Source organism: Solanum stenotomum, chromosome 12 (assembly GCF_019186545.1).
Source record: "Solanum stenotomum isolate F172 chromosome 12, ASM1918654v1, whole genome shotgun sequence".
Taxonomy (NCBI): domain Eukaryota; kingdom Viridiplantae; phylum Streptophyta; class Magnoliopsida; order Solanales; family Solanaceae; genus Solanum; species Solanum stenotomum.
This window is the reverse complement of record NC_064293.1, coordinates 32,999,495-33,011,815: the sequence shown is the minus strand read 5'-3', so window position 1 is coordinate 33,011,815 and position 12,321 is coordinate 32,999,495. Positions and strand designations below refer to the sequence as shown.

General features: G+C 32.9%; 1 pseudogene; it reads right to left on the bottom strand.

The window, feature by feature from the left end:
• Positions 1-10,973: 10,973 nt before the first annotated feature.
• LOC125847339 (glycine-rich protein 2-like) lies at positions 10,974-11,877 on the bottom strand (annotated as a pseudogene).
• Positions 11,878-12,321: the final 444 nt, after the last annotated feature.

Here is a 12,321-nt window from a genome sequence, read left to right as displayed (position 1 = left end):
TCAAAGAAGATGATGCAGAAGTACTGTTGTTGGCATAATTGATCATGACATCCTTACGATTAAGCTTTTGAAGATAATTTTTGGTTCTTTTGACGTCATTATGATTAGTTATTGGAGGAAAATTAATGACTGTCCGTGGGCCGAGATGCTGTCGGGCAGCTGCATCATAAGCCCTAGCAGCTTCCTCCGCTGTATCAAATGTTCCAAGCCACACAAATCTTCTCTGGCTGATAACTTTGATCTCAGCTATGTAGCTCCCTGTGGGAAGCTTCCTCACACCCTTGTAACGCATTTCACCGGAGGGAACTGCAACATTGATATTATTGTTTTTTGCCATCTTAAAAATAAATAAAAATACAAGAAGAAATAGAAAAGAGTGAGTTATATATATAGATGTCTCTCAAGAAATCGTTTTTGTGAAAAGAAGAATGAGTGAACAGAGAAGGAAGGGGGGAGTGATTTGTGTATAGACGTCTCTCAAGATATTTTTATTTTGTTTTATTTTTTTGTGAAGAGAAGAATGAGTGAACAAAGAAGGAAGAAGGAGAGTGATTTGTATAGACGTCTCTCAAGAAAAAAAAATGTATGTGAATAGAAGAATGGGTGAGTAAATAAGAAAAAAGAAAACTGATTTATATAGACACTTTCAAGGATTATTTTTTTTTGTGAATAGAGAAGGAAAAGGAGGAGTGGTTTATATAGATAATTTTCAAGGGATTTGTGAGTTGTTTTGGAAAACAACTTTTAAAACAAGCGAAATTTTCATCTTACGTGGAGAGTGGTAAATATACATTTGTATCTTTCTATTCTTGTGAAACTGTGTGTCCAATTGTCTTTTTCTATTTCATAACGGGCCACGTCCCACCCCCTCACAAAAAAACTAAAATCTTTTCCTTTGGCTATTTAATTCGTCCCTTTTATTCTTCCAAAAATGACTTAAATACTCTAAAATTTTGAATACACAATTAAATAAAAATATCTTTCTTCAATAGTTTGATTCAAAAATATTTTTTCATTTTGTAGTCGATAGGTTAAATGCAAGGTTTTATCGATTTAATATTTTTCAAAAATAGAATATTTAGTTTATGAGTAAGTAAACTACGTATTATACGTACACGAAAAATATAACCGTTAATATAGTTGGCGCCGTAAATTAATCGTTATTTTAGTTTAATAAAAAGTATGTCGTTTTGCGTTGTTATTATATAATGGCAAAAGTATTCATTACCCCCCTGAACTTGAAGCTTTTTATACGGTGTACACCTAAACTAAATTTCGTTTTAATTACCCCCACGAACTTGTTTATTCCTCCGTTGCGTACACCTTTATTGTCCACCTGGAGTAGAAATTGACAACATACTCTACTAGGCGCGTGAGGAAGTGATTTTTTGCCACATCATAACGCTACAGCGCTAAAAAAAACATAAAATCTTCATTTTTCTTTAATATTTGGCATATTTTAAACGAAAAATAGGGCAAAATGTAAATTAAAAATAAAGGAAACAAAGATTAAAACTTACTTGGTATAAATTTCAAACAAATTTGAAATTTAATTGACCAACTTCACGTCTAGAAAAATCCAAATCCAAAAATAACTTTTAAACAATGAATAAATTTAAGAAGAACTATCCAATGAATAAATATTATTCCCAACAATAAAAGTCTTGTGCTGGCATTTAATCTGAGTTCTCTGGTACTAAATATTAATTTGTTGAAGATTTTCGGGTTTAGTCCGGAAGTTTTAGTGAGAAGTTTAGTTCGAAAGTTTTAGGTGAGAAGCCTAGGTGAGAAGGTGAGAAGGTTTGATATTTATTTTTGCCATATTAATTTATCTAGGTGGCTATTATTTATCCAGGTGGAAATCCACGTCACCACTTTTGCCAGCTGTCGCACGCGTGTAGTCACAATAGGAGTAGGTGGACAATAAAGATGTATGCAACGGAGGAATAAACAAGTTCGGGGGTAATCAAAACGAAATTTAATTTACATGTACACCGTATAAAAAACTTCAAGTTCAGGGGGTAATGAGTACTTTTGCCTTATATAATTAATAGACTATATATTTCTTTTTAGGTCATACATGCACGTATCAGAAAATAGTTAACTAAACGACTAAAAACGTGATTTATATATTATAATAAGCTAACATAAATTATTAATTGTGCTTGTTATATTTTTAAAAAGTTTTAGGAATAATGCAATAGCCAACAAATAATTGATTTTTTATATAAAAATATTCAAGGGTCAAATAAAATAAGATGAATTAAAAACATGTTAATGAAAGGAAATTCATTACTTATCAATCATAAACATAATCTTAATTTAGACAAATTTTCAAAAATCGACAAGAATTTTTTTTTTTAAGACTACATAATTTTAGAAATAGAAACAATTTTGTATTGATATATTTATATACAAAATACATTTAACTACAATTTTTGGCATATCAATTACAATCATACATAGAAACCAAATATAATTTTAATTAAATAGTTATCTGAAAAATCGTTTTGAAAAAATAATTATTCCACAATTAACTAATGGGTAGTTATTACTCTAACTATTTACTAGTTACCTAAAAGCTAATATTACGTACGTGAATATTGACAAGAGAATTCTCTTCAAGTTCACCATTTTTACTAACCAAAAATTGTTTTGATGGTAAGTAAATCACTAAAAATGAAATTTATTAGTCTAATTACAACACAATCTTTAGTAACAATGATTTATTAGTCCACTTATGGAATTATATTGATATTATTGATTTAAAAATAAGAAAGGTGACACGTGAAAACTCATCAGTTGAAGTCGGCTACACCTTATTTGAAAAATTGAATTTTCTTAGCTGGTCATATGATAAAAATTTATTTTTGTTACTGATGTTATATGAGTGCATGTCTTTTTGTCTTTTTTATTCTTTCCAAATGGCAGATGTCGTTCTTACAAATTTAAGCAACATTTCTTTATATATATACTTTAAACGAGTATAACTTTTGATTAATAAAAAGTTATGGTGTGCACGGTATACCACATTACACTAGTGGATCCACTTAGTTGAGGCGTTCAATTCCCGACAAGTTATAGGACAAATCTGGCAGCGTGGGCGAGACGTTGTATCATCACATTAGCTCATAGTGATGGTTTTCGGTTAGAGAAACTCCCACAGAATTATATTACTTTATATATATATATATATATATATATATAAAGTTGTTATTGTATTTCTTTAACACATGGAGGTACTACCTACTGTTTTAAATGCTTTATATAAACTACATCTTTACTATTGTTTATTTCTGCATTGAGTTAAGTATTCATGAGTTAAGTAAAGCTGAGGTAAGTGTTTCTTTCAGTATTCATTTCAAGCTTTATGTCGTGTTTAGTTTTCCCCTCGCATGCTCGTACATTCAATGTACTGATTCCATTTGGCATGCATCATTTTATGATACAAATATAGGTAACCAAGATCAACATCCAACGCCTCGTTGATCTAGTCGAGCACTAAGACTCAGTTGGTGAGCCTCATTGCTTTCTGGAGGATCCCTTTGGTTATGTTTTGTTTTATTGCTTTTGGCTACTTCGGTTGTTAGGTTGATCGGGGGTCTTGTCCCGACGTCCCTCTTAGTATCTAGAGGCTTCATAGATAGTTAGATATGAGTTCTTTAGTCTTGACATTTCAGTTGTTTGATCTAAAGACCTGAGTTGCCATTTTGGCTAAGTTGAATGTTATTTTCTAAACATTCTCAGTTTATCTATTCAGACAGTTTATTTTTGTATTTAAGTACATTTTATGTTGAGTAAGTCTTCCGCTGAGAGTCTAGCCAGGCCAATGGTTCGCTTGGGGCCAACAATGATTCTCGAATGCCAGTTCCGCCCAGGATGTAGGCTCGGGGCGTGACAGTATAATCATATTTAATTTGGAAATAATTCAACAAAACCAACAAATAATTTTTCTTTTAAAAATAAAAATTCTAGGATTAAATAAATATATTAAGCCATGTTAAAAGCTTATGACATTTTTAATCGAAAGGAAATCCATTACATTACTTGTCAATTATATACATGATAAAATAAAATTAGTTAGTTGAATCAGAATTCCTAATACCCACAACACAAAAAATCTTTAAAATGCATAATTTAGTTAACAGAAATAATTTTGAATTGATATGGTTATACTACATTTTTTGCATATCAATTACAATGGCCCAAAGAAATCAAATATAATGATGCAAGCATGGCGTGACAATATTTAAATAGTCATTTTAAATAGCATCCAAAAATTCAATTGGAAAAATAAATGATTTACTAATATAGTCATTACTCTAACTATTTACATAAAAGCAAAGATTGCGTGAATTTTGAATTGGGAAGTTCTCTTCTACTAGTTTACAAGTGGTGCAATCACTGGCATAATGACCGTCCTCACCACATTTGTAGCAACTACCACCACCACCTCGACCACCACGACCACGACGACCATCACCGTCGGTGTATCTACCACCTCCATCTCCATCGCCTTCACTCTGGGTACACTAGGTACCCAGAGTGAAGGCTATGGCGGTGGAGGTGGTAGACACTTCGACGATGATGGACGAGGCGGTGGTGGTGAAGGTGGTGGTGGCGGCTGCTTCAAGTGTGGTGAGGATGATCACTATGCCTGTGAATGCACCAATGGTGGTCATTGATCACGACTTGAAGTCCTGACGCTACTAAAAATAAAATTAACTGAAGGAATTTTTGTATGTACAGATGACTCAATGAGTGAAAAAGAAGAGGAAGAGTGATTTATATAGTCGTTTCTCAAAGGGATACATTAAATTTGGTCAACTAATTATTAATTAAATTTAGAAAAAATAATTATTGAATTATTGACTAATAATAGATATAGTCAATACTATTAACTATTTAGCTATAAGTTAAGATTACGTGAATTTTGAATTCTCTTATGGTTCACTAAGTTTACTTATCAAAAATAATATTTTCATTAATCATTAGTCCATAATTAATCAATAGGCATAATACATAAATGTGCCCTTTAACTTTGCTTCATTTTACGTTTATGTTCTCCAACTTTGGATATGCACAAGTAGACACTTAAATTTGTATAAAGTTGAACAAGTAAACACATGAGTCTTACATGGCACAATACACGTAGGACACCACGTAGGACAAAAAATGACATGTAGGATGCCATGTAGGACATGTGTGTCTATTTGTTCAATTTTATACAAGTTTAAGTGTCTACTTGTGCATACCCAAAGTTGAAAGGCATAAATGTGATTTGAAGCCAAGTTAAAGGGCATATTTATGTATTATGCCAAATCAATAATACTCAAAGGTAAGTGAATCACTATAAGGAAAATTTATTAGTTTAGCTACAACATATATATTATTCAATAACAATAAATTTTTTTTAAAAATAAGTAACGTGACATGTAGTGTAATTACATTGTATCTTCGAGTTCTTTTTTGGACCAAATTTCTATCCTTTTTTCAATTTCTTGCTTGGATTATTGACATATGACATAAATTAAATGTATTGACTAATATTTAATTTATCAAAGTAATTTCTTAATCATAATTTATATGATAAATACATTATATGTTAGGAAAAGTAATTTATCTCCCTTCTTGTTTGTCACTCACGCAGGATATTTATCCTTCTTTCTCATTTTAAGTTAATTTTTTATTGTATTTTTATTTTTTAACTTTCTCTTTAACATTTATTAAATTTTAACTATCCAGGAAGGAACATAGGTCATTTTTTAAATAAAAAATAAATAAATTATATTAATATAAAATTAGAAAATAATTGGACTTATTTTAATTTGATATAGAGTATCTAATTACTCTAATTTTGTACTTTTTTGTTTTTGGTACTTGATTTTGCATTTGTTGGTCAATTAATATACTCCTCTTTTAGTTATGTATGTAGGTCAAGATGATTGAATCACGTTAAATCTGAAACATTAAGGTGAATTTTGAATCTGTTAAATCATTGAACCAACTCTAATGCACTTTTATATATATCCTACCTCTGTTTTACTTAATAGATGCACAATTATAAAGAAAATAAACTACACACGGCCCCTTCATCTTTTCCCTTGTCAATAGAACAATGCAACCAAATACAAATTCATTCAAGTGAGATTCTTATAAAAGAAAGAAAAAAAATACAACAAAGTAAACATAATTAAGAATCTAAATTAATATAACATTACTTCTATCATCTTGAGAAATAAGAAAAAATCTTTGTATTATTTTTTGCCCTTGCCAAAATCTAAAAGGGAAATTAAACAATTTCTCTTATTAACCGTGATGCATGGGATACTTGATAACAAATGTGGACAGTTTCACATGCTCCCTGTGGGAGCAAGGGTGAATTCAAGATTGAGCTCATGATGAAGATTTTCATCAATTTTATTAGGATATTCTAGGTTATCCTCATTTGATATCGGAAAATTAAGTTTGGTATTAGGGCCGCGATACATGCTTGCCGTATTATCATATGCTCCTGCTTCTTCTTTTGTATTGATTCCAACAAGACACGTACCTTTTTGACAAGATTTGTAATATCAGTTTCGTACTTCCCCTTTGGCCTCTTTCTCACACCCATACATCGGACCTCAATTAGGGTTACAATCATCAAATTGACTATCCCGACATACATGGAAACCAAATCTTTTAAGAGAGTTAAACAATGAAATCTAAGATCACGATAAAACTTCGGTTAGAAAATCTGATATCTCCAAAATAAATATTCAATGGCTAATGTTTTTACAATAAGTTAGTTGTAACATCTAGTAATTTGAAATAACTAGAAAGAAGCTAATAATTGGAAATAGTCATTTTTGGAAAGAATGAAAATCTGAAAATTTTGTTAAGTTAGAATAAGTTGAGTTTTGGCCAAGTTCAAATTGCCATAACTTCTAGATCAGGATGAGTTAGAGGTACTTCCAGATATGGTAGGAAAGCTCTTGGAATGATCTTTCCAACGCCGCTACGTTTGAACGATTCTGAGTTTGTATGAGTGATTTATGCCCTTTGGAAGTTGGGTTGTTGTAATAAGGAAAGTCAAATCCGAATTTTTAAAGGGTAGTTTGGTCTTTTCCTTGCCCAATTATTTTATTTCGTTTTTGGTAATTAAGTTAGGGTCTAATCAGAATTAGATCAGTTTACGCTTTTACCAAAATACGCTAGGGCTTGGAGAAAAGAGAAAAGAAGAGGAAAAAGGAGAAGAGAAGCAATAATCGTCAAGATCGTCGAGTTTAGCTTGTGGATTTCGTCGGGGGTGATCCCTACAAGGTAAGTGAGATCACATAGCGTTGGGTTAGTTCACCCACGCGCCCAACTTGATTCAATTTCAGCAAAGTATATTAATTTGAAAGTAAATCCCTTGAATTATTGATAAAGTTCGTTTGAATCCTTGTGGGTTATGTTGTTGGAGTTTTCTTGAGATTGATTCACGTTTTTAGTTGCGTTTTCGAGTAGAATCTGATGTTATCTGAGGGTATAAATGATTCTAAGTGTTTGGGGAAAGAACCAATGGAGTTTAGAGGATTTAGAACTGGAAAGCGAAGAAGGAATTTTCGTCGGGCAAATCTGGACAGTGCCTCCGCGTCGTGGACCTATTCCCCAGATTTGGGAAAAAATCATTTTGCATTGCGGAGCGGTCATGGACCGTTCTGCCTCAAAATTCGTTTTTGAACCAAAAATTTAAATACTTCTCCGCGTCGCAGACCCACCCTCAAACAGTGATTTCTTAATATTTTCTCATGTTTAGCTATCTAAAATCATTCCTAAACATCATGAGATCTTTCCTATCACAAATCACAAATCGTTGAATCCATAATTCAATTCAAGGAAAGTGAAGAGTCAACTTAGAAGTTGAGAAGCAAGTCAAGAGAAGTTCTTTAAAGTTTTCAAAAAGTCTTTTCCAAAAGTAATTTTGTTTTAAGACTTAAAGTTCAAGTTGAGTAAAGTTTGAAGTTCATTTCTTCAAAAATATAGTGGGGACTATGTATTCCCAAAGGGTTTAAAAATGTTTTCACATTTAAGCAAGAAAGGAAAACCCCGATTTCCAAAGAGCCTTCGGACTAGTTTTCAGAAAAGAGTAATCACTTTCTAAATGAAGCAAGAGAGGAAACTTTGATTTCCAAGATAGGCTTTGAGCTTAGATTTTGAGCACTAATATCAAATCACAGAAAGAAGTCTGTTTTAAATATAAGAGCTAATATTATATTTTTGGGAGTAGTATTGAGTACCGATATGGGGGAGAGTTCAGACAACTCACAGTCTACATAAATCTCACAGCCTCCATAAACCATGCCCACATCATAGGTAGAAAAGGGTCATACTTTTTAGATGATTCTTTTAGTGCTTTTTAACATAGACTAGTGTATCCACTTAGTAGTTCAGGTTCTATACCCCCGGCAAGGTATAGGATGGCCCTGGCAGCGTGAGGCAAAATGTTGTATCATCACAATAGCTCTTACATGATGGTTGTCAGTTAGAGAAACTCCCACAGAAGTAATTGTATTCTTATATACACAATTTATTATATTTTTACATACATTTTAGATTTATATGTATATTTACATACATACAGAGTTGACATCATGTTTTAAACAAATTTCTTTATATTGTACTTGTTTTAAACTGCTTTATATTGAAATGAGTTCAGTTATGTTGAGTTGAGTTAAGCCATGTAAGTTCTTCAAATTCTTTTCAAGCCTATGATGTGTTTAGCATTCCAACTCGCATACTCGTACATTCAATGTACTGATGCCAGTTGGTCTGCATCTTATTATGATGCAAACACAGGTAACTAGGATCGACATCCGACGCATCATTGATCCAGTGAGCACTCCAGAGTCAGTTGGTGAGCCTCCTTGCATTTCGGAGGACTCCTTTTATTGATTTCAGTTACTTTTCATTAGGATGTCGTGGGGTTTGTCCCGACATCCATATCAGTTATTTTAGAGACTTCATAGACAGTCAGACATTAGTTCTTTAGTCTTTTCATTGACTTTATCATTTCATATGTTAAGACTTGAGTTGTCATTTTGGCCAAGTTGAATGTTTGATTTTTAAGCATTCTCAGTATTTTATTATTCAAGTGAGTATAGTGTTTTTGATCATTATAAATATGCATAGAGTCTTCCGCTGAGTTAAGTAAACCAGGCCAAGGGTTCGCTTAGGGCCAGCAATGGTTCTCGAGTGCCAGCCATATCCGGAGTGTAGTCTTGGGGCATGACATTAGTCAATCAACTAATTAAGACTATATATGTAATTTTTATGAGTTGTGTAATGAAAACATAGCAGTTTGTCGAGACCTTGATAGGAAACCACTTTGTCATGGTTCGAATAATGATATGAATATTCATGAACGTATAAAAAATTCATTATACAATGAACAAGACATAATTAAGTTTCCTGTATTGTTTTGCTCTTCTAAAAAACAAAAATGGAAATGAAACTGCTTCTTCTAATAACTGCAATCGATACTTGATGTGCTATACACTTTCATTATTCCCTGGCAGAGCGAGGGTGAGTTCAAGATTGAGCTCCTCATTTTCTAGGTTATTCTCATTTGATTACAGAAAATTGAGTTTGGCTTTAGGGTCGCCATACATCTTTGCCACCTTATCATAAGCTCTTGCAGCTTCTTCTTTTGTGTCAAAGGTACTAAGTCAGACACACACCTTTTGGTTTGTAATTACAGTTCTATACTTCCTAGTTGGCCTCTTTCTCACACCCTTATATTGATCCTCAGTTGGGGTTACTGCAACTACAATGCAATTTTCTCTCTCTGCTATCTGAGAATATAAAAGGAATTTAATCTAAAATTACAAAAGGATTATTTTGTGTATAAAGAAGACTTAGTGAGTGAAAAAGAAAGAGGGAGACTGATTTATATAGTCGTTTCTCAGAGGGATGTTTTCGTAAAATACTTTATACATATAAGTAGCTTGAAAATGAAAAAAAATTTGACTTTTCTAAACAAAATAGTAGAAATAATAAATCTCATTCCAAGTTCATTACTCGTTAGGCTACATTTATATATTTTGGGGTGACATTTTTTAATTTATTTGCCAAATAAAAAATAGGTAAGTAAGTACTAAATTAACTTATTTTCCAAAACAAACAAACATAAAATTCATCATTTGAACCAAATACACTCTTAGTTAAGCAATATTTTTATATTTTATTCTGATAAGTGTGAATGATCATATATTCACATTTAATTGTTTTTTATCTTTTAATACATGATTGACATTATAGAATTGCATGTTTTATTATCTTTTTCTATTTTTCCAACCAGATGCCCCATCCATCCTCAACAAGTAAAGGGAAGTAAATATCCTTAATTTTATTTCTATTTGTCCTCCGTATTTTTTTAAAATGTTTATTCAAATCAATAAAATAAGGAGATCCAAAAAACAGTTTCAAAGATTTTTAGTTAAGGCAATAACATATATAGAAAGCAATTACTTATATTCCTTCACTTGTCTATCAAATTAATCTTATCCCAACATATAGGTAAACCAAATTTTTTTAGAGAGTTAAATAATGAAATCTTCAAATCACGATAAAACTTTTGTTAGAAAATGTGATATCTCCAAAATTTATATTCAATGGCTAATATATTTTTACATTTGTCAATCAACTAATTAAGACTATATATGTACTTTTATAAGTTGTGCAATGAAAACTTTGCAGCTTGTCGAGACCAGTTGATAGGAAATTACTTTGTCGTTGTTCGAGTAGTGATGGAATAATAGTTAGAATAAATTGAATTGGAAAAAATAAATAAAAGGGATATACCATTGTAGTGGTACTACTAAATAGTAGTGCAACGCTACTAATCTTGTACTGATATGAATAATCATGAAATATAAAAAATTCATCATGTAATAGATAATATATTATAAATTGAAAACAATCAAAACAAAATTTACTTTCAAGAGGCTTTACCCGTAAAACTTCAAAAGTTCAAAAATTTCAAGAACAATATCATTAATTAACATAGAGCGGACACCACCACCATCGGAGTATCTACCACCTCCACCGCCGTCCCTTTCACTTTGGGTACAATTCCTATTAAAGGGACCAAACTTGTCACACTGAAAACAACCGCTTCCTCCACCACCTCTTCCTCCGCCGCAACCGCTGCCTCTAACGTATCCACCTTTATAGCCACTGTCTCCACCACTGTATCCATGGCTATCACCTTGGCCACCACCGTAGCTACCATAACCACCATCTCGGCCACCTCCACCTCCGCGGTCACCAGATCCTCAACATACAAGTGCTCCATCAGGCCCAGTGACATCAACAACCTTGGTAAGACTATCAATGTTGGACTCAATCTCGTATTTGACAGCCTCACCATCAGTCAGGCTATGAAAACTTCCAGATCTGATTTCGGATTGATGAACAACGAGATTGTTAGAGCCATCATCACTAAATCGTTAATGATGGCTCTAATGATCTCTTTGCTCATCAATCCGTAATAGATCTGAATGTTTTCATAGCCTAACTGATGGTGAGGTTGTTGAGTACAAGATTGACTCCGGGAATGATTGTTGTACGAATGTTGTTGATGTTACTGAGCCTAATAGAACACCGGTCTCTTGAGGATCTGGTGGCTGCAATGGTGGAAGTGGCCAAGATGGTGGCAACGGTGGTGGCCGAGGTGGTATCCGTGGATACAATGATATAGACAGTGGCTATGGAGGTGGATACAGTGGAGGCGGCGGTTATGATGGCGGAAGAGGTGGTGGAGGAAGAAGTGAGTGTTTTTAGTGTGGCGAGTTTGGCCACTTTTCTAGGGAGTGTAACCAAAGTGGAGGTGAGGGCGACGGTGGTTGACATTGTGGTGGTGGCCACGCTATATTAATTTGTATTAAGAGAAGACTCAGTGAGTGAGAAAAAGAAGAGAAAGAGTGATATATATAGCCGTTTCTCAAAGGGATACATTTAATTTGGTTAATTAATTATTAAATTGTAACATCTTGCACCTAGAAACGACTATAAAGAGTTTAAAATATGAAAATATTGACTTTTGGAAAGATTAAGGAAATCTGGAAATTTTGTCTAAGTTAAGAAAGTGAGTTTTGGCCATTTTCAAACGACCATAACTCCTAGCTCAGGAGGAGTTAGGAGCAGATCTTCATATGGTTGGAGATCCCTTGGAGAGATCTTTCAAACGCCGCCTAGATTGCACGATTTCGACATTGTATGAGTAAAATATGCCTTTCGAAAGTTGGGTTGTTGGATTGAGGAAAGTCCCAATCCGTATTTAGGGAAGGGCAAACT